The sequence below is a fragment of the Staurois parvus genome, unplaced genomic scaffold (assembly GCF_062004578.1).
Source record: "Staurois parvus isolate SC_StPar_1 unplaced genomic scaffold, SC_StPar_1.0 ptg000066l, whole genome shotgun sequence".
Taxonomy (NCBI): Eukaryota; Metazoa; Chordata; class Amphibia; order Anura; family Ranidae; genus Staurois; species Staurois parvus.
In genome coordinates this window covers 4,356,091-4,380,000 of record NW_028317862.1, presented here as the reverse complement: position 1 = coordinate 4,380,000, position 23,910 = coordinate 4,356,091, and positions in this window count along the sequence as shown.

Sequence of the window (23,910 nt, the reverse complement as noted above, 5' to 3'; positions counted from 1 at the left end):
ACAGTTTCAAACCCAACATTTTAAGACCATTATTTTTCTTATTAAAGTTTAAGAATATGGAGATGTGTAAATTCAGTGTTCTAAGATACCTGTTGTTTTTTCAAGCAAACAGCTTTGGGAGACATAATTAGCTGGGTTGGCCATTTTTAGTCATTAGTCCACTGTTCTCATTAATCAGTGCAGTATACTATCTGGGAAGCAAATTTATCATAAGAAAAAAAGTTCTGCATTGTTTTCTTTGTTATTTACTATCATGTTGCTGCCAAAAGCTTTATGATTTATGTCTTCACCTGATATAACAGCTGCTTGGGAAGACAGGTGAAAGTTTCAAATTTTTGCACAAATTTGCACACATGTTCCCAATTGCTTTGTCTTGCAAACATGAAATTAGCTCAGATTGTTTACCTTCCCTAGAAAATCAGCATAGAACTGGTTGATTTGTTAGAGAAAAAGTGTGTAATTATATGCACAGCTGTAATTATACCTGTTTTCCCTGACAAAGTGACAATGGAGCTGCAAAGCTAATTTTTATGGAAAGGGAGCCAGGAGATTGTAGAAAGTATTGTCTCCATGGAGTGCTAGCTGTTATGAATCTAGTAAGTCAGTTGTTTATTTTCTAGTGCAGTTCTACGGAGGCTTGTTGTTTTGTAAACTTTTTCTACAGGGAAACTATTGTGGGTTTGGTTGGGCTATTTCTAACTTTTTAGTTTTTTAACTTTTTTTGTACTGTATATATTTGTACAAAGCACAGATAGTGGGGGAAAAAATTATATATAGCTCCACGAGCAGGACCCTCCTATTCCTTTTGTACTGAAATGTATTGTAATTGTACTGTCTCCCTTATATTGTAAAGCGCTGCGCAAACTGTTGGCGCTATATAAATCCTGTATAATTATATATATATATATATATATATATATATATATATATATATACATACATACATACACACACAGTATATAACAGATAATAAAGGGTAATAGCAAGGGTAGAGGACCATTGCATGACAATAATTCTTATGTTCAAAACCTGTTTTTGAGCTTTGGAAAGAGAGGGGAAGGGTTAGAACTTCTGTCATGTCTTACTGTTTCCGAGTTTCCTTTGAGGAGATTTACCTTGCTCCTTAGGCTGACTAGGGATGAGATTCAAGTGCAGATCAATGCAGAGTTCAACCCAAACATTGCTTGTTCACAGTTCACCTGAATGCTGAATGTATGGGTTTGTTCACCGCTGCACTAAAATTGAATCCCCCATAATGCATTGCATAAACTGTGAACTGCAAGATAGTTACTGCTGCTATACACTACAGTGCTACCTAAAGAGCTATACATTGCTGTATATTGTCACTGCTACATTATAGTGTAGAGTAGTGTACTACAAAGAGTGGAGTGTACCTCCTGTATTCACATTGCTCTTTACTGCCCTTGCAATGTAAACTGCAATGCAGTGTATACCACCCACTGTATTCACAGTGGATTGGCCAAACAATCCTTTTTAAGATTGTGATTGTGTGTGTGTCAGAAACAATTTCTGTTGCTGTTTAGATTCATTGCACCAAATAACCACATCCTCAATCTCCGGATTGCCATAGCTGCTAACAAAAATAGTCAATCCCCTGTTTTCATCATGTCTATGAAGCCTAAAGGGAGAGGCAGGGGCTCTTTACATGTAGCTAGTAGTCAGCAAGAAGGTTCTGGATCTGCAGGCCAAAGCAGTGGTCATGCCACACTTTTAGAGGCAAGTCATATTTACTTTTTCTTTCTGGCTGTATGCAAGCTATATAGCCAGAGCACACAAGGGGGGTGGTGAAATATATAACCAAGCTTTAATCATCCTCCTCCTCCTTCTCCCAGGTGCAGGCATCATAGCTACTGCAAATGCACCCTCTCGTGCCTCTTTTCTTTACAGATAATCCCTTATTGCCACGCAAATTGGCATTTTCAGCTGAATTTATTGAGCACATCATCAAAAATGTGCTGCAGAAGGATGAGCAGGAATTAGTTTAATCTTGTGTTGAGAAAGAGAGCACCCAGACCACATATGGAGGGGACAACAGACAAAGAAATGCAATTGCCAGTTGCCAGTGGTGTTACTGCAGTTTATTAGGGTACAGTGATGAGGAGGGTAGAGATCATGAGGTGGCAAACCAAACCTGGGTGCTGAGATTATGGAGAAGGAAAGTGAGGAAGAGATACAACATCACTGATGATGTCATCCAGGGGCAGCTTGCAGAGCCACTGTTTTCCACTAGATGGCACTGCTCCAGTTGTACAGGCCACTGGTATCCCTAAGTCTACTAAGCAGAGTTATGCAGACTAAGGCCTTTATTACACCTCTGCTGCAGACAGCACTGAAGTGGTCTGCAGCCTATACCTGCAGCATATCAAATGTGGTAAATCTGACAGTCATTTGGGTTCCATATTCATGAAAAGACATGTATGGCCTCCTAAAAAGGCATAAGCAATGTACAGCATGTATGTGCTATATTTCTGGCTTTTGTCTCTGACATAATACTGTGTCATTTTCTATTTCTTAGTAAACAATGCCTTGGTTCTCCCTCTTCCTTCTCCCTGATAAGTCTTATGTGGTGTGCAGCCTGTCTGTGTTAGATTCCGGTTCTTGTCTTTGATATGATGCACTGTAATTTTTATTCCATATTAAAACCCACCTTATCCCTCTCTTTAAATGTGGCCTATTAAAAAGGCTTACAAGATGTACAATGTGCCTGTGCTATATTTCGGGCTCTTGTCTTGAACCTACTACACTTTTATTTCTTGAATATAAGTGCCTTGTTTCTACCTCTTCAAATGTAGCCTACTAAAAAGGCTTACATGATGTGCAGTGTGCCTGTGCAATATTCCTGGCTTTAGTCTCTGAGATAGTTCACTGTAATTTTATATCTTAATAAAAAGTGCTTAGTTTCTCTCTCTTCAAAAGCAGCTTACTAAAAATGCATATATGATGTGCATCGTTTCTGTGCAATTTCTAGCTCTTGTCTCTTACATAATCTACTTTAAGTTTAAATTATTGATAAAACTGCCATATCTCTCCCTCTTCAAATGTGGCCTACTAAAAAGGTTTACATATTGTGCAGCATGTCTAGTCCAGTCTCCTGTCTCTGACATAGTATAATTTGTATTTCTTGATAAAGAGTGCCTCATCTCTTTCTCTCTTCAAATATGGTCTACTAAAAAGACCGATAGGACATGCAGCATGTATATGCTATTGTTCTCACTCTTGGCTCTGACATAATACATTGTAATTTTTATTTCTGTTAAAACTTACCTCATCTCAACTTCTTAAAGTGAGACCTGCTAAAAAGGCTTACATGATATGCAGAGTGTCTGTGAAACAGTTGTGGCTCTTATCTCTAACTTAATCAATTTTAAATTTCGTTCTTGATCATAAAAAATACCTCACCTCTCACTTTTCAAACCTACAAAAAAGCTTACATAATGTGCAGAATGCCTATATTCTATTTCTGGATTGCATCTCTGACAAAATATGCTGTATTTTTTTATAATAAAACCTGTCTTGTCTCTCCCTCTTACATAGTGGCCTAGTAAAAAGGCTTCTACAATGTGCAGTGGGCCTGTCTGCATGTCTGTGCAATATTTCTGGATTTGTCTCTGATATAATCCACTGTAAATATTATTATTGTTAAAAATACTCTGTCTCTTGCGTTTCAAATGTGGCAAATGTAAACAGCCTACATGATGTGCAGCATGTCTGTGCTATATATATATATTTTTTTGCAAACTAAATCCTGCCTTGTCTCTCCCTCTTATATTGCTGCCCAGTCAAACTGCTTAAAAACTCTCCAGCCACTATGCTGACATAATATACTATATTTTTTCATAATAAAATCTACCTCTTCATATTACATTGTGGCCTAGTAAAAAAGTTTCAGTGATATGCAGTATGCATGTGCGCATGTCTGAGCAATATTTCCAGTTCTTGTTTATGACATAATTCGCTTTAATTGTTATTTCCTTAAATAAAAATGCCATGTCTCTTGCTTTTGCTTTTTAAATGCAGCCTGCTAAAAAGGCTTTCATAGTGTGCAGTGTGTCTGTTCTATTTTTCTAGCAATTTTCTCTAAAATAATACAGTCATTTTTATTTCTTGATAAAACTGCCGTGTTTCTCCCTCTTGAAATACAACCTAGTGAAACCACTTACATGATGTGCAGCATTTCCATGCTATATGCCTGGTTGTTTTTGACATAATACACTCTAATTTTTATTCACAGTAAAACCTGCCTTGTCTCCCCCTCTTACATTGCTGCTCAAACAAACTGCTTACATACTGTCTAGCCACTGTGTTATATGTTTGGCTATTGTTTCTGAAATATGGCTCTGTAATTTTTAGTTATTCATAGCATCTATCTCATCTCTGGAATGCGTGTTTGTGGTTTGGAAGTGTTTTTTTTTTAAGTAAACTTTGAGGTCAATACAGTGTGGAACTGCTGTAATTAAAGATCATAAGCTATAAAACTGTGCAAGTTATGTTTTGCCACTGTTTGTGAATGATTTTGCTTCTTTCTTCTGTAAAATGAAAAAATATGTAAAACACAAATTATATGGTGCTATAATAACATGTTGCTGTTATGGAGAATCATACTGTTCTGTAATAATTCATACAGCTTAATGGCATCTCGCCAGCATGTAAATTGAAGATTTGGTGTTTTTCCCATATCGCACTTGATGTCCCATATAATGGAGGGCCCTTGTTTTGTCCCCATTGAATGGTGTTTCTTAAATTTTTTTTGTGGGGGGATTGGCACAGGTTCCCCTGGTAATGCCAATCTCCCCTTGACCTTTCTTTGAAAATTGTTTGACCATTATACTTCAAAATGGACAGAATTGTTTTACAAGATTTGCCTCCCATTTACTTAAAAGGGGTTCTGATTAAAGTTCACAATTCACAGATGAGTTTGAGGAATTGCCCACAGATTGTACTCAAGCACATTTACTCATCACTAGTGCTGTCAGCAACAAAACATCTGTGTCTTCCTGTGCCAGTGGCCACCTATAACCCTTGTTTCTGGTGTTTTGGGTATTGCTGGGATAAAAGCAAGTTTAGAAAGCTCCCCAATAAGAGCAATACAAATCTTATAGAAGCTTTCACCAATCTCCAACTTAAGAAATAACAAATACTTTTTGGCTGGCCTTGAGATTTAGACAAATACTGTAGTTAATATACAAGTATTCTAATGACATAAATATATATCTAATACTTGCCTGAACCACCACCAGCTAATCTGATTTTCCCTATTTTGCAGAGCTAAAAGTGACACTAGGGCCTTCAGCATCTAACACTTCTGGGTGTGTCTGATGTTTGTGTGTCTGGATGTATCCATCCATGTTACAGCATTGTTGATGTTTATTTTTAACTATTACAGGGTTATGGCAAATGATGATTGTTATTGCTTAGTTTATTGCATCCCACAAATATATAACCATGTAACTAGCTCTGGGCACCCAGAGCAAGTACCCCGAATCTCCTGCTGGATGCCCTAGGTCCCAGCACCCTGATCACCCATGTTGTTTTTTCCATAATTCCTTATGCTGGCACCAGCGTCTGACAGAAGCTGGCAGTTGCATAGGGACCTATGGAAGAAGAAAAAATGGAGGTGGGTGCTGATTCTGGACCAGGGACAATTCTATTTTCTGTTTAATTTCACAGGTTTTCTTTGGCATATAAGTTAGTGGAAAAAAGTGAAATAAAAAAAACTGAAGGGAGGGTAATGACAGCAGCAAACATATTTTCAGCAGCAAAAGGTTTATTTTAGCAATTTTAGGGCAATGTACTATTGGGCCCATTCATCTGTACTAAGGAGGAGCCATGCATGATCCGGTGTGAAGTGTTCACTGTGATGTAGTCATGGTGTAATTTTTGTCAACTTTGATATATATTTACAGGGGTGTATTAACCACAAGGCAAACAAGGTGTTTGCCAAGGGCAGGGGTCTGCAACCTTTAAGACATAAAGAGCCACTTGGACCCGTTTCCGAGAGGGAAAAAAAGACTGGGAGCCGCAAAACCATTGCAACATTTAAAACAAATCCGACACTGCATATATTGCAAAAAGCGCTCTGGTCATGAAGGGGGTTTAAGGGCCCAGTAAGCAAAGGGTTAATCAGGGCCACAGCGTATCGTCATAATCACAATCATAGCCTTAGGTCAGTGGTGGGCAACCTTTTTTTTCAACTGAGCCAAATCTCGCCAAAACCACGATTGAAATTTATTTTGAGAGCCACATTTTTAAAACTGAAAATACATCCCCCATATAGTAATTCATCCCCCATAGTAATTCATCCCCCATAGTAATTCATCCCCCATATAGTAATTCATCCCCCCTATAGTAATTCATCCCCCATATAGTAATTCATCCCCCATATAGTAATTCATCCCCCATAGTAATTCATCCCCCATATAGTAATTCATCCCCCATAATAATTCATCCCCCATATAGTAATTCATCCCCCATAGTAATTCATCCCCCATAGTAATTCATCCCCCATAGTAATTAATCCCCCATATAGTAATTCATCCCCCATATTAATTCATCCCCCATATTAAGTCCCCAAGTCCCCCCTGTGTCAATTCACTTACCTTTGCTCCACGCGTTCCTCTCGCCGTGTTCCCGCGCCGTTCCAGTGTAGCATTAAAATCTGTCTCCTATGAGGATCTGTCCCCCTCGGCGTATCTGCGCATGTGCCAGTTTCAGGCATTAGCAGCCGATCGGCGATCTCCGGCACATGCGCAGATACATCGAGGGGGACAGATCCTCATAGGAGACAGATTTTCATGCTACACCGGTCTTCAGGGCGGACTGTGAGAGGAGCCTAGCGGGAGCCTAGCTCCGCGGGCCAGATTAAAAGGTCCGCCGGGCCGTAGTTTGCCCATTGCTGCCCTATTGCCTGTCACTTGGTGGGCAGTGTGCTCCGGAGCCGCAGCCAAGGTGAAAAAGAGCCGCATGCGGCTCTGGAGCCGCGGGTTGCCGACACCCGGCCTAGGGTGACATTTTTCAGGGGAGCCGGTGGCTGAGGATGGGGAGCAGGTGAGACACAGGAACAGCAGGGTGTCCGATTCTTGTTTCCAGAACATTGTCAGAGATCAGCGCAGAAGGAAGACATCAGGCTTTAAAATATTTAGAGTATCTTGCGAGCCAAAAACAAAAGGTCACCCTAATATACAACATATAATGTATATCCTCTATATAGTAGGATCGCAGACATCTAACACATAACTACCAATGTGTAAAAAATTTTTGTGAATATAATCCTATAATGTTGCGCTCCCAAAACACTCCAGTATATATATATAATCACTTATCCATATCCTAAAATCATATGCAAAAAAGTGAAAAAATCATATGATAAATACTTTAACCAGATGACATACAAAATTATAATTAATATCCGTGATTATACTAAAATAAAGTCTGTGATTAAGAGTACCTAAATTAATATTACTTCACTTGTAATAAAAAGGAAATATATTACTCAAATGATTTAAATAAATATACATAAATGAATTAATTAATATATCTGTGAAGACAGTGTCCCATATAATAAAAAAATATAAAAGTGACTTTGTGCTTTAATTAATCTTCAATCCATGATTGCATGTGAATCCGTGACTGATTGTGAATCCTCCCATTAGTGCAGATGTACGCTCACCTCCTTATCTGCCTATAATTAGGCTATATGCGCTTTTGGTTCTCCTCCTATGGAACCTGCTTGATTAAGACTCTTTCCTTTGGAATAGTGGATATCCGTTGTCACTGCTATGTGCTCTGGGATTGATCCCTTCTCAAGAGGATCCAACTCCTCTATACTCTCATCTCCATATGTCTCTCCACATATGGGAAAAAAATCTAAACATGGTGTTTTATCCTTTTTAAAAATAGGCTTTATTGACTCCAAGTATTACACTCACATGTGTTGTATTCAAATATAAGCATATCACAATGTAGACCGAGTCCTCAGCTGACTGTAAGAAGCATGCACCCGTGGTCTGGCAAACGAACTGACTCCCTCCGAGTGACGTTGCAGTCCCACCCCTACGCGTTACGCCACTGGTCACGTGGCTTCATCAGGGGGATTTGATTGCAATTTACAGGTGAAAGTCACTGACATTTTTTGTCCCTACTCATCTTTTCCGACTGTTTTTCACTAGTTTTGCATTTGGCTAGGGTCAGTGTCCCTACTGGTAGCATGAGGCGATACTTGGATCCTACAGAGGTTGCACAAGCAGTCTAACACCTCCAGAATGGCACATCAATATGTGCCATTGCCATAAGGTTTGCTGTGTCTCCCAGCACAGTATCAAGAGTATGGAGGAGATTCCAGGAGACAGGCAGTTACTCTAGGTGAGCTGGACAGGGCCATAGAAGGTCCTTAACCCATCAGCAGAACCAGTATCTGCTCCATTGTGCAAGGAGGAACCATTTTGAGTTGCTGCAATGAAATTTCAGCAAAATGGATTAGCCTACTGCATAATTTTTTCATTTGAATTTTCAGGGTGTCTTTGAATTCAATCCTCTGTAGGTTAATATTTTTCAGTTCCATCAAACGATGGAGAATCCTTACGTTCCTAACACATTACCTAGTCCATATCAGTATAGATATGCAGAATAACATTATTCCTCATTGAGATCTGATGTGTTTCAAAGTGTTCCTTTAATTTTCTTGAGCAGTGTATGTGTGTGTGTATATATATATATATATATATATATGCAAACACACACATACATATATCCACACATATACACATTATATATATATATATATATATTTTTTTTTTTTTTTTTTTTGCTTCTCCAATCTGCAAAGAGGATATTGCCTGTTTCTCGCGTTGTACCTTTTTGTAGGGAAATATACAGAAAATGCATATTATCATTTGTCCTGAGGGTAATTTTGCCCTTTGGGGTAAGGGGATTGTATTGGGATGAGGAAATGTTTGCTTTGAACGAATATACTCTTGCGCTCTGCACTCTGTGGGGGCTTCTCAGGTTTCATTTACAGTATTTAACCTTAACCCTTTAGGTCCCTCCCACTTTTGATGCACTTTGGCCACACCCACTATTTCCCATGGCACACTATAAATATATATGCCACATCATCACCCCCCTGAGGGTGCCCCAGGTCTTTCACAATCCTAGAAATGGCCCTGAGGAAAAACAAACATGATTAAAGCAACAAATATTAACAACCTCTGGGCTATAGAGACTTTCACAAGAAAAAAAACACATAGTTAATATATATTTTCACATACTTCTTCAGACGAGAAAACAAACTCTGTATTCCATTGATTTATTCCAATTATGTTGACTGTGTTCCTGTGAGTATACATAATAGTAATACATACAATCTGCATGCACCACTTGACTATTGAAGAGACACAAATGTCTCATTATGCTGAAAATCCCACTTCGCAAGTCACAAATTAGGGAAATTTGTAGCAGCGAGTTAAACATATTTTAACTATAGCAAGGTTCATTTGTGATAGCAGGTAAAAATACTATTTATTAATCATTTTTGATTTTCTCTACATATTACTTGCTGTAACATTGTTCTATCTGAAAAAAACTGTTTGGCAATTAACACTGAATTCTGTAAGTGTTAGATAAAAAATACTTAATTCCTAATTGTCTATTGTCAGCAATAAAAGCAAATGGTAAATAGATCACACATTGTCATGGACTAAAATTTCACATTCAATAACATGCACAAGGCAAGATACTGTAGACACATATATGTTCCTAAAACACAGTGCACATATCAAAAATTAAATCATATCAAAACCCAAAACAAAAAATGTAATATATTGCAATTTAGATGGAGTAGCTGCCTTATCTTTAATTCTTCAGGCTAAAACATTTTTAGCAAGGACACAAAACACCTTATCTTTATTGTGTGAACTACTAGTCCCATCAATCCACCATGTAATGGAGGTTAGCAAAGGTAAACATGTTTGAAATGCAGCCTGTATAACAACCATGGCAGCCCCGTAATGTCTGGTGCACACTATCAGTTTTTTTACCGCTCAACCCATTTTCGCTTGGGAGGAGCTTGCTGTACTATCTATCTGATTTTGGTACTGTGATCTCCCTGAGCTACTGTGTTCTAAGAGGGGGACTGCCCCCCTGCCTAAACACTCCGGTCAATGCTCACAGCCATTGGCTGCCGGCACTGATTGGATGCTGGTTGGATACTGGTTTTCCAGCATGTCTGTTCAACAGAACCCGGAAGTTTAGCCAGTCTCTGTCAGACAAGCTGGTGTACACACAGGCCAAATGTTAGCCAGTTTTTGTTGAACTGGACGATATTTGGCCCATGTGTATGAGGCTTTAGACACAATGGAGAAATAAGTGTAGATACAAAAGGACAGGAATTGTGTTATTCGCAGGATTACCAGGTGGAAATAAAAGAAACAAGCCACCACATCTAGGGACTGCAATCTGCAATATATTACATTTTTGTTTTTGTGTTTAGATACAATTTAAAGACTCTTCTAACTACTTCAGGCTTAATCACCCCAAATAATGGATATGTGGAAAAGATAAAACCCACAGAAACCAACCAGATCTTCATTTAAAAGCCTGAATAGGGAAACAGGACTTCTTGTTAGCTGCCAAGGGTAATTGCAGTTTGACTTTTAGAATATGCTTAGAATATGCCCCTCCCCTCTTGCCAGGATATTATGTGTAATCCTAGACTCTGACCTATCCTTTTGGCCCAAAATTCAAATGCTGTCAATAGCTTGTAGACTTCATCTCTGTAACATCTCTAAAATTCACCCATTTTTAACTAATGTATCCACCAAGCTACTCATTCACTCTCTTGTTATCTCTGGCCTTAACTATTGCAACTCCCTTCTTATAGGCCTACTTCTTCTACTTCCCATAAGGGCTATTCCCCCCCTTCGGTCTATCATGACTGTTAGTGCCAGACTCATCTACCTTACCAAACTGCTCAGTGTCTGCCACCCCTCTCTGCCAATCCCTCCACTGGCTTCTGATTGCCCAGCAAATTAAATTCAAAATACTAACAACAACATACAAAGCCATTCACAACTCTGTCCCACACTACATCACCAATCTTGTCTCCAAATATCACCCAAACCGTTTTCTCTGCTCCTCTCAAGGCCTCCTGCTATCAAGCTCCCCTGTCTCCTCCTCTCATGCTCCTCTCAAGGACTTCTCCAGAGCCTCTCCCATCCCCAGAACTTCTCTACCTCAGTCTGTCCATCTCTTTCCTACTCTGGCTGCCTTTAGGAGACCCTTGAAAACTCATATCTTTAGGGAAAGCCTATGACACCTCCAACCAACTGAACTTTTATCACTTTCGTCAGCTCATCCCACAAAGTTATAACCTTTTGTACCACTCCCCCCCCCCAATAGATTGTAAGCTCTTATGAGGAGGGCCCTTTTCATCCTCTTGTATTTTATTGTATTGTAACTGTATGGTCTCCCTTTATATTGTATTGTAACTGTATGATCTCCCTTTATATTGTATTGTAACTGTATGGTCTCCTTTTATATTGTAAAGTGCTGTGCTAACTGATGGTGCTATATAAATCCTGTATAAAAGTAATAATGTGCTTGACCTTTTAAATGCAATAATTGCAGGTTATGTGCACAAGACAGAAACTCATAGCAATATACAACGTTGAACTTTACAGATATCAAATAATCAAAGAGGAGATCTGTTGGGTTGCTGAAGCTGCACCTGGATCTCCAAAGCCAGATTGATTGCAAATGTGGATCCTGCAATCTTTACAATCTGTTTGATACAGCTAATATTCATATACACTATATTGCCAAAAGTATTGGGACACCTACCGTTACACGCACATGAACTTTAATGGAATCCCAGTCTTAGTCCATAGGGTTCAATATTGAGTTGCCCCACCCTTTCCAGCTATAACAGCTTCAACTCTTCTGGGAAGGCTGTCCACGAGGTTTAGGAGTGCGTCTATGGGAGGAATGTTTGAGCACTCTTCCCGAAACACCTTTGTGAGGTCTGCCACTGATGTCAGATGATAAGGCCTGGTTCGCAGTCTCCACTCTGATTCATTCCAAAGGTGTTCTATCAGGTTGAGTACAGGGCTCTGTGCAAGCCAGTCAAGTTCCTCCACCCCAAACTTGCTCATCCATGTCTTTATGGATCTTGCTTTGTACAGTAGTGCTCACTCATGTTGGAACAGCAAGGGGCCATCCCCAAACTGTTCCCACAAAGTTGATAGCATGAAATTGTCCAAAATGTCTTGGTATGCTGATGCCTTAAGAGTTCCTTTCACTGGAACTAAGGGGCCAAGCGCAACCCCTGAAAAACAACCCCACACTATAATCCCCCCTCCACTACACTTTATACTTAGCACAATGCAGTCATGCAAGTAAAGTTCTCCTGTCAACCGCCAAACCCAGACACATACATGGGATTGCCAGACAGAGAAGCATGATTCGTCACTCCAGAGAACACGTCTCCACTGCTTTAGAGTCCAGTGACGGTGTGCTTTACTCCACTGCATCCAACACTTTGCATTGCATTTGGTGATATAAGGCCTGGATGCAGCTGCTCGGCCATGGAAACCCATTCTATGAAGCTCTCTATGCACTGTTGTAGTAATCTGAAGACCACAAGAAGTTTGGAGGTCTTTAGCTATTGACTCTGCTGACAGTTGGTGACTTCTGCTCACTGTGCGCTTCAGCATGCGCTGAACCCGCTCTGTCATTTTACGTGGCCTACCACATCTTGGCTGAGTGGTTGTTGTTTCCAGTTGCTTCCACATTGTTATGATACCAGTAACAGGAAATTTCACGGATGAACTTATTGCACAGGTTGCAACCTATCACGGTGCCATGCTTGAATTCACTAAGCTCCTGAGAGAGACCCATTCTTTCAGAAATGTTTGTAGAAGCAGTCTGCATGCCTAGGTGCTTGATTTTATACACCTGTGGCCGTGGAGGGCCATTTGAATCCAATGATTTGGAGGGGTGTCCCAATACTTTTGGCATTATAGTGTATGTCTGCTTTTAACATCATCTATTCTCAGCATAAAAGTCAGATCAGAACAAGGCAGCCCAATAGATTTCCAGGGTGCACATACAATCGTCATGCTACTGCTGCATAACATATAGAAAGTGCACTTGGTAAGGCCTGTGCACTTGCTCTTTGCTTTACAAGGGAGTGTGCCCTTGTAGGCATTTGATGTCCAATGGTCCATGCCAGTACAAAAAGTGGGAAGAAGTGAGAAAAGCTGTAACCTTGCCTAGGGCCCCATTCTGCCTTTATTCATCTCTGCTCAGCAAGTGTATAGTTTTAAGCTGAGATCATTTAAAGCAGATTTTAACTAGGTAATCCACCTCTCTTTTTTTCCCACCACCGCTTTTGAAAGGTTTTTTTTGGGGGGAGTGGTCACTTTTTTCTGACAATTACCCACTCCTACTTCTGCAATTCTCACCTATTAGAGAATTACATATGGTTTGGCATATCCACCCCCACTCTCAGCCTAAAACATCCTGTTGGGATGTGGGACCAACCTGACAGTGCAGCATGATCTCGCGCATGTGTACTGGGGAACTGGCTGTGAAGCAGCAGGAAGTCACAGCTAGTTCCCACAGCCAAGATGGCATTACCGAAGATCTGAAGACTGGTGAAGAACTGACCCTGAAGAACACACCACTGCACTCCTGAGCTGGTGAGTGTCGGTTTCTTAAAAGTCAGCAGCTACAATACTTTAAAAAAAAATGACTGGAGTTCCACATTAAGTACAAGATACAACAGAATCCTATCACAATCAGATCTGCTAAGCCTGGTATTGGTGCATTGGAGTAAACAGGACACCCTGAAATATCTTGTTTTACGACTGCCTGAGGGTGTTTGCAATTTTGTTGGGTAAGCCAGTACTATATTATTTCACTAAGAGTGTGTGCCCATATGTGAGACATAATATATTCTCTACCTTTTTTTGGGTTCTCTACTACAGCTACTTATTGTAACCTTACTGGCACTAACAGACCTACTCAATAAGGCTCTTGTCCCTTAACAGAAGGGTCCAAGTAATCATCCAGTACGGTCTACAGCAGAACCCCTGACTGTACATTTTAAATGGCAGCCTTTGGCCATATTTTTCAATGCTCTGTGTAGCCCCTAGGCAATTTATCCAAGATGAACCCCACTAAGGACAGTAGCCCTAACATGGTCACAACACCCATGAGCAAAAAATAAATGGAGCTAGCCATATCATTTTAATTTATGAACACAAGTGGTTTCAGAATATCTAGTTAAATATATGCAGCTGATTTCCAACCTTCAAAAAGAATTACAGTATTAAAACTACAAAAATTATAAAAGGGGAGTAGAAAAAAAACATACTCAGACTTATTAAAAGGTCATAAGAAAAATAACTGTGCATGTATTTTCCATTTTAATGCATTAAAATACAGAAAACCTTGAGTGTGCTACTTCCATATTAAATGGGCTCATTTTTCCATATTTCATTTATTATTTGAATATAAACCAGTTTAAATAAATCTACGGGATTACATTTGTCAAACGAGCAAGTGTTAAGCTGGTGTTCATCAAAATTATATACATAAAACCGGGCAGAAATGTACACATATAATTAGACGTACATTCAGCCTTGGATGTGTCAGTGTAATTTACATTGTGGTGGACTACATTCATTTTCATGATTCTGATTTGGAATGGAGCAAAGATAAAGTACAGGCAAGAAAATGGGGACTGCTGGGCTGTGATATGCACTGTGAAATACAGGGGACAAAATAATAACTAAAAAAAAAAAAAAAAAAAAGATTAGAGGCTTTGAAATAGAGTGCTTGTTGCAAGCACAGATCCTCAGAGAAGAGTTTTTTACTTAATCTTGTAATAATGAAATTACTTCTTAAATCCCAAGATACATTGCACAGCATGCTGTTTTATGCTCACCCTCTCACACTCTTCCGCCGATAAATGTGGACCTTTGAAATGCATTGAAAATAAAAAAAGAAATTAAAGCATCTTGAACATGTTTTTTTCTGTATCTCTAAGCAATTCTGATTACTGACCATGTTTTTCGTGATTCATCTATTCCTCGTATGCGCACAACAATTAAAGAGTAAACAAAGAAAGGGGTTGCTAAGTGAGAAATCAGCAGAAATAAGGATGTAATTAAAGGTATAATCTGTTCCGTTTGAGCAGTTTCTGGCTATCTCTTTTTAAAATGACAATTAATAATATTAAGTTGTTCATTTGCAAGATGTTTGCTTCATTTATCAGCCTATAAAAGACTGTCTGGCACAGCAAAAAATAGGCAGAAAAAGTAAAAAGAGAAAAGTAGAAATAATCACAGGAGTATATGACACAAAACAGCATCCAAGCTTCATTAGTTTCTTTAATTTAGTATACAGTGACATTCTACTCCTACAGGGCCATGTCCAAATCGGTTTAGAATAGGAATGATTCATTTGTAAAAAGACAAAGCCAAAAGTTATCTGTGAAAAATGTAAGCAAAAAAAAAATATAGCGTTCAATGTCATCAAGAGCAAATTGCCTGATCAAAGGTAATAATTTTGTACTAAACAAGTTAGAAAAGTAAAGTGACCCTGTCACCACAGGATCAAAAGTAAATAAAGTCCAAAGTTGAAAAGACGAGTGTGTATATTAACCTTTCTGGTGGTCCAAGCTTTCAAACTCTGCTGCTCTGTTGATCTCTGACCACTTTTGGGTATATCGAAAACCTGCTCCTCCAACCACAGACTATGGTTCCTCCTACTAGTTCATTCATCACTACAGGATGTTGACCTTGAACCCTGTATTGACTGGACCACCAATGGAAAACTACAAGTATTGACAGCCTTTGCAACTATTGGCTTTTAGCTCTCAATGAACTACCACGGCACTCTTGAGCGCTGTGGTAGTTCAATGCCTCTTCCTGTCAGTATGTCTGCCTGCTTGTACAAGGTACCAGCAGACAGATACATTGACAAGTCCGCAGGAGTCCTGCATGGCACCCACAATCTGCTGATCGTGGGTGCAATGCTTTCTAGGCTCCAAGTAATAAAAAAAATATATACAGGTAAAACTCGAAAAATTAAAATATCATGCAAAAGTTCATTTATTTTAGTAATGCAACTTAAAAGGTGAAACTAATATATGAGATAGACTCATTACATGCAAAGCAAAATAGTTCAAGCCGTGATTTGTCATCATTGTGATGATTATTGCTTACAGCTCATGAAAACATCAAATCCACAATCTCAGAAAATTAGAATATTGTGAAAAGGTGCAATATTCTAGACTCAAAGTGTCCCACTCTAATCAGCTAATTAAGCCATAACACTTGCAAAGGGTTCCTGAGCCTTTAAATGGTCTCTCAGTCTGGTTCAGTAGGAGTCACAATCATGGGAAAGACTGCTGACCTGACAGTTGTGCAGAAAACCATCATTGACACCCTCCATAAGGAGGGAAAGCCTCAAAAGGTAATTGCAAAAGAAGTTGGATGTTCCCAAAGAGCTGTATCAAAGCACATTAATAGAAAGTTATGTGGAAGGGAAAAGTGTGGAAGAAAAAGGTGCACAAGCAGCAGGGATGACCGCAGCCTGGAGAGGATTGTCAGGAAAAGGCCATTCAAAAGTGTTGGGGACTTTCACAAGGAGTGGACTGAGGCTGGAGTCAGTGCATCAAGAGCCACCACACACAGACGGATCCTGGACATGGGTTTCAACTGTCGTATTCCTCTTGTCAAGCCGCTCCTGAACAACAAACAACGTCAGAAGCGTCTTACGTGGACTAAAGAAAAACAGACCTGGTCTGTTGCTCAGTGGTCCAAAGTCCTCTTTTCTGATGAGAGCAACCTTTGCATCTCATTTGGAAACCAAGGACCCAGAGTATGGAGGAAGAATGGAGAGGCACACACTGCAAGATGCTTGAAGTCCAGTGTGCAGTTTCCACAGTCTGTGTTGATTTGGGGAGCCATGTCATCTGCTGGTGTTGGTCCACTGTGCTTCATTAAGTCCAGGGTCAACACAGCCATCTACCAGGAGATTTTGGAGCACTTCATGCTTCCTTCCGCAGACAAGCTTTATGGGGATGCTGACTTCATTTTCCAGCAGGACTTGGCACCTGCCAACACTGCCAAAAGCACCAAAACCTGGTTCAATGACCGTGGGATTACTGTGCTTGATTGGCCAGCAAACTCGCCTGACCTGAACCCCATAGAGAATCTATGGGGCATTGCCAAGAGAAAGTTGAGAGACATGAGACTGAACAATGCAGAAGAGCTGAAGGCCGCTATTGAAGCATCCTGGTCTTCCATAACACCTCAGCAGTGCTACAGGCTGATAGCTTCGATGCCACGCCGCATTGAGGCAGTAATTGCTGCAAAAGGGGCTCAAACCAAGTACTGAGTACATATGCATGCTTATACTTTTCAGAGGTCTGATATTGTTCTATGTACAATCCTTGTTTTATTGATTGCATGTAATATTCTAATTTTCTGAGATTGTAGATTTGGGGTTTTTATGAGCTGTAAGCCATAATCATCACAATGATGACAAATCACGGCTTGAACTATCTTGGTTTGCATGTAATGAGTCTATCACATATATTAGTTTCACCTTTTAAGTTGCATTACTGAAATAAATGAACTTTTGCACAATATTCTAATTTTTCGAGTTTCACCTGTATAGTATAATAGCAAGTAAAAGGCTTGCTACGAAGCACTGTTATGTGTTCCCACACCAAAAGAAAAAAAAATTGCAGAGCTACATTACTAATCAATAACTTAACAATAATGGTGGAAACCTCTAATGTATGGTATGCTCGATAAACGTCAATATTACCACAATACCAGTCTCTGTGATATGTAACTTCACATATAATACATTTCAAACTTAAAATAAAATATTAAAAAAAAAAATTAGCAGGGATGGTGGAGACTTCTCCTATAGATATTTGCAATACAAATGAACTGCAAGTGCAATAAAAATGCAGTGGTGGGCACCTCCTTACTAAAAATTGTTAATTTTGTGAAAAGAGTGTGAAAAAAATGATAAACTGTCAGCAAAACGTCCAATACTTGTATCCAGAAAGCTGCATGTGTCAACAGCGAGCTTCAACTTAAAAAAAAAACCCTTGTGACCTACGAGTCAGTGAATGCTCTCACCTGAAACTCAGACCTATTCACAGGTCCCAGTGTACTTTCCCCTTCCAGGGGTCTTATTCCCATGGCTGTCTGCTCCTCAGATACTCTAACTCCACAGGTAACCATGCACTTATGGGATCACTGCTGCTCAATGTATGGATTATGGCTCGAAAACAATTATAGATACACTGTCATAGAGTTTTCCATTTTAAAAGCTTGAGGTTTTATTAAAAATACATTAGCAATCTCACATTTTAATGTGCACTAAAATCTGTGCACAAAGATATACAGCTTGCCAGGGTACAGTCACATTGCCCCCTTTAAGAATCACAGACATCAAAAGAATAATAAATGCACGTTACGCCCTCTAGATTTAGCTAGAAAGGAGTTTTGTTAGTCAGAGGCTGAGTAGCAGCCTGGGATGAGTCAGATAGGGAGTGAGGTAGTGAGTACACCTTAGTACAGGCTGGGAGGCTCTAACACGTCAGGCTTTTGGAGCCCTCCTATCTTTCCAGAAACCTGAGAGCTTTCTGGAAGAGGGGCGGAGGAGAGGAGGAGGCTAAGGTCTGCATGTATGCGTGACCTTGGCCAATCCCCAGGAGGCTGGGCATGGTGACCAGGGCAACCCTCAAACGAGGCAGAACCTGGAGGGAGGTGGGAAATGTTGGATGGAAGATGGATTGAGGAAGGCTGTAGTATGGAGCCTGGGAGGGAGCCCCAAGGAGGGGAGCTCACTTACAGGCAGGTTACTGGAGAAGAGGATCGCTGTTTCCTCAACATCTCCCAAGGAGGAAAGCCCACTTACAGGAAGGTCACTGGAGAAGAGGATTGCTGCTACCTCAACATAGTCCAGGGAGGATAGCCTATGTAGCAGGGAAGCAGCCACCCTAGCGTAAGGCCTGAAGGCAGCCACCAACCCACCAAGCTAACAGTAGATGACAGTGTGAGTATTCTTACACCCCCTGGGCCACATAAGGGGAGAGGGCAGTCATGTGCAAGGCCCAACTAGCTTCTCATCTGGAACTGTTCTAAACTAACAGACTTTGGGTCCCCTAGCCCAGGGATACGCTGCCTGAGGGTGAAGAGGAGGATTCATCTGGCGTCTGAGGAAGTACACCTAAGAGCCTTTGGTGTTCTTCAAGAAAACACTGTTGCTAATCCAAGTCTTTGTATACAGTTGTTAAGGAGTTGTCCTCAAATTCTACAGTTATACCCCTAGACCCTATTCAAGTTTACCCCTTAATAAAAACTATAAAACCAAGCTCAAGGACTATTTACTGACTCCAGTGTACAGAGTGTGAAAATGCATGTTGCCTGGCTGTGCAGAGCATAGGTGGGCCCCATTAAAATCCAGTGGCCCACCTAGGGGGTAGTGCTACCCACATTTTTTTTACCTGCAAGAAAGATGTTCATTTATAATTTATTTTTTTAAAGGTGAACTTATCCTTTAAAGGACAAATGCACTAAAGTGCACTTATCTTTTATAACAATCTTTCCTGACCTAAAAAAGTCCACTCTCCTCCAAGAGGTCTTCTTACTTCAATCCAACAGGTTTGGCCAAGTCATCAGTGTCCTAGCCATGTCTGTGCACTTGTTCCATATAGACTTCAATTGGACGGTGTCCTGAGCATCTATGGCATTGGGAGATGGCTCTATAGAAGTCCACATGGATCTACTGTGCAGACATGGCACAGGATGTAAATACATGTCAGAGGCCGCTGAGGAAAGCATGCTTCTGGGCAAAGACAGAGAAGATTAGTTTAGGTCAGGGAATGAAGGCAAAATGCATAAGTGCACTTTGTTTATAAGTGTAAACTTCTCATTTAAAGGTCACATGTATACTAAATGTAAAACTAAGTAGATGGATAGCAACAGGTAAATCAGCACCATCTGATTATAATTTTTTAACAATTGTAGCAGTAAGACTTCCTGAATGGCCGGCTCTATAACTCTATACTTCCTTACTAAACTGTTAACTTTGGACGTCAGTGAGTTGGCAGCTGATTACCTCTTTTGAAAATGGACATCCTGGTGCAGACCCTGTGCTGGACCCCATCTGTCATAGCTTTGATGGACAATACAGCAGCAAGTGAATTCAGGAGATATGTGCAACTAACAGATATCTTCTCCCTCCATTGTTTACAGAATTAAGCCAGCAATAGACGTATTGAATCTCGGTCGATTCAGCAGGAACCAGCCAAGGCTCAATCCATCTATGGGCAAGCTGGATGTACTGCAGCTGATCTATCAATCGACTTTGGTACAACCAGCCTGTCAGATTTTCTTAATACTATCACTGCCAGCAGCTATGGCCACTATCAGTATTGATTGTGTTCTGCCAGCAAAAAAGGCTGTCCACTGGCAAAACACAATAGCACTGCAGGAGGGATTCCCACATCAACACTGACTATGTTGATGGGGAAATGATGGCTTACTTTGGAGAGATTACATTTGGATGCCATTATCTTAAGTACATCTAGATAGTAGTAGTTACATTCAACATCATTTGTTCTATCATTTAAAAGAAATATTACCACTCATCCATGTAGATTTCTCTTGGAAGAGTGGCAAAATGTCTTCAACATTATAGTACAACATTTAATTTCAGTCTTTGCATATGACACCAAGCTGTGCAATGGAATAACATCCTTACAGGATGTCTCCAACTTTCAAGCCGACCTCAATGCACTGTTTAATTGGGCAACTATGTGGCAAATGAGGTTTAATGCTGATAACTGTAAGGTTATGCACTTGGGAGCTAAGAATATGCATGCATCATACATACTAGGGGGGGTACAACTGGGGGAATCAATGGTGGAGAAAGATCTGGGAGTTCTGGTAGATCACAAGCTTAATAATGGCATGCAATGCCAAGCTGCGGTTTCTAAAGCAAGCAAAATCCTCTCTTGTATTAAAAGAGGTATAGACTCCAGAGAGAGAGATCTCATTCTACCCCGGTACAAATCATTAGAAATACCTCATCTGGAATATGCAGCTCAATTTTGGGCAACAATTCACAAAAAGAACATTGGGGAACTGGAGAAAGTACAGAGAAGGGCAACCACACTGATACGAGACATGGAGGAGCTCCGCTATGAGGAGAGATTAGAGGAACCAAATGTATTCTCTCTTGAGAAGAGGAGATTAAGGGGGGGGTATGATCACCAAGTATATATACATCAGTGGTTCATATAGTGAACTCAGTGTATAGTTATTCACCCTGAGGTCACCACAGAGGACAAGGGGACACTCTTTACATCTGGAGGAAAAGAAATTTAATCTCCAAACACGGAAAGGTTTCTTCACAGTAAGAGCTGTGAAAATGTAGAATAGACTCCCTCAAGAGTTGGTTCTGGCCAGCTCAGTGGATTGCTTTAAAAAAGATCCAGGGAATATTTGGGGGATCAGGAAATAATTTTTTCCTCTGCTGGAGCAAATTAGGTCATGCTTTGCTGGGTTTTTTTTGTCTTCCTCTGGATCAACTGTGGGTGTAGGATTATAACTTTTTTTTTTAATGGTTGAACTGGATGGACTTGTCTTTTTTCAGCCAGACTAACTATGTAACCTAACCATGTAACTTTGTAAGTACAAGAATGCCATTTACTGCTCTGAGCAACAGTCTTGCTTGCCCTTTTGTCCAGTTTCTGATCCAACATTGGCTCTTTGTGAAATAGTTCTTGTTACAGGATCAAAAGGTAAGGTGAAAATATTAAACCATTGTAACAGAAACAATGTGAAGTTTTTGAAGAGCCAATATTCACTCCTTTCTATTTTAATAGAATTACTGCTCTGATGATTGATAGCAAGGCCTATTGTTTCTTCCGCATTGCATACAGTACATAAACTCATTAAACAGTTCAAACTGGTATGGCAATGTATCAATAGCAGAAAGCTATAATAACCAATTGGACCCCCCCTTCCAAAAATATGACAGGTTGCCATGGGTTATTGCAGTTCTCATATCATCATGCCCTTCGCACTGCCTCAGTGAATAAGGTAATTTTAGCTATGCAATAAAAATATGCTCGTTCTTTTTATTACAGGGTCTAGGGAATCCATACATACATTAAATGATCAAAAATTTGTGGACACCTGATATTTTCACATACTATATGGCAAAAATTATTTGACAGCCCCTCCTACAGTAATTATTGAGTGCAGGTGTTTCCAATGAAGGTTCTTGTTAATGTTACAGCATACAAAGAAATATTAAACAACTGTGTGCTTCCAATCTTGTGATGACAGTTTTAGGACGTGACTGTGCCCAAAAGTCAGATCCAAAATTATATGGTTTGATGAGCTTGGTTTGAAGGAACACAAGTTGCCTTCACTGAGCCTTGACCGCAACCCTATTGAAAATCCTTGGGATATACTCAAATACCTATTGTATACCAGACCTTCTCATTCAACATCAATACTAGACCTCACAAATGCTCTTTTTACTAAATGGGCCAAATTCCCACAGACACATTTTCCAGTGGAACCTGTTATAGCCCCAAAGTGCTGTTCAGTTGTGTATCACTGCTCATAGTTTTGGAATGACATATTGAACAAACTCATATATTGTAGGTATGATGGTCAGGTGTCCACAAACCTTTGATCATATAGTGTATGTTGAAGATTGATCACACAGATAAGGGCAACCTACCAACAACTGTTCACACATTTAGATATTTATGGAAGAGGTACAGTAGTAGTATGTTCCATGAATTCATTTGAATATGTTTGCAATTGAAAATGGGTAGTTAAAACTGAAATTATGACGTGCGTGGCCAGGATTAAGGCCTCATGCGCACTTGAGTGCAATTGAAATTTTTTTTTCTGTCTCTAAACGCTGCTTTATGTTACCCTATGTGTCCATGCAAACCTAGGCATTTACAGGAGTTTAGAGGCAGAAAAAAAAAACATCACTTGTGATGGGGACTTGTGAGAGGAGCTTTCTGGCTGAAAAAAAGACCAAAACATACCTATAAGAGCTTGAAAAAAGTGCAGCTTAGGTGCATTTTTAACATTTCTGCCAGGAGAAAAGCATTTACAAAAACCCCAGTGTGCCCGAGGCCTAAGCTGCCTTTATATTTGCATTAAAATGTAAATTCATACCTCTGTATGGTCCACCGTTAAGAGGAATTTGCTTGAATACTAAATACTCAGAATAGGAGATGCCATCATTCCAGAGGCACTTTGGTGGCTTTTAAAGTCCCTCAAATGATAGATGCGGTCACCACCATGTTGGGTTTGGCCATTGCTGCATTTGGCCAAATCTGATAGAGATTGGGCTGCACCCAGTTAAGGAGACACTTCTGGTTGCCTAAATTGTCCATGTACGGACAACTTTAGACCACATTTGTGATATTTTGATGAGAAACTCCGTAAGAATAACAATAAAGTATATGATAAAACAATGACAGATAACACTGTAATACACAGTAATATAAAGAATGATACACAAAGAGCTCAGATGCCTTTTAAATCAAGAATTAATCAATACATAATAGAGACTTACAAGTTTTCATTTTCATTCAGTTATGCTGCAATCTGGTAGCGTTATTGATTGTTTTGTGGCAATATAACACAGTAATAAACCTAAGCAAACAGCAGGGAACAAATCACTAGTAAGACTATGTTTAAATTGACAGTTGAACATGTGTGAGCATGATGAGAATGATGTCATTTGACGGGGTTCCTGGACTACTCCATGAACTTAGCCTAAGCACTTCAATTTGTGCCATATGTTTTTATTGGTAAAGAGCTC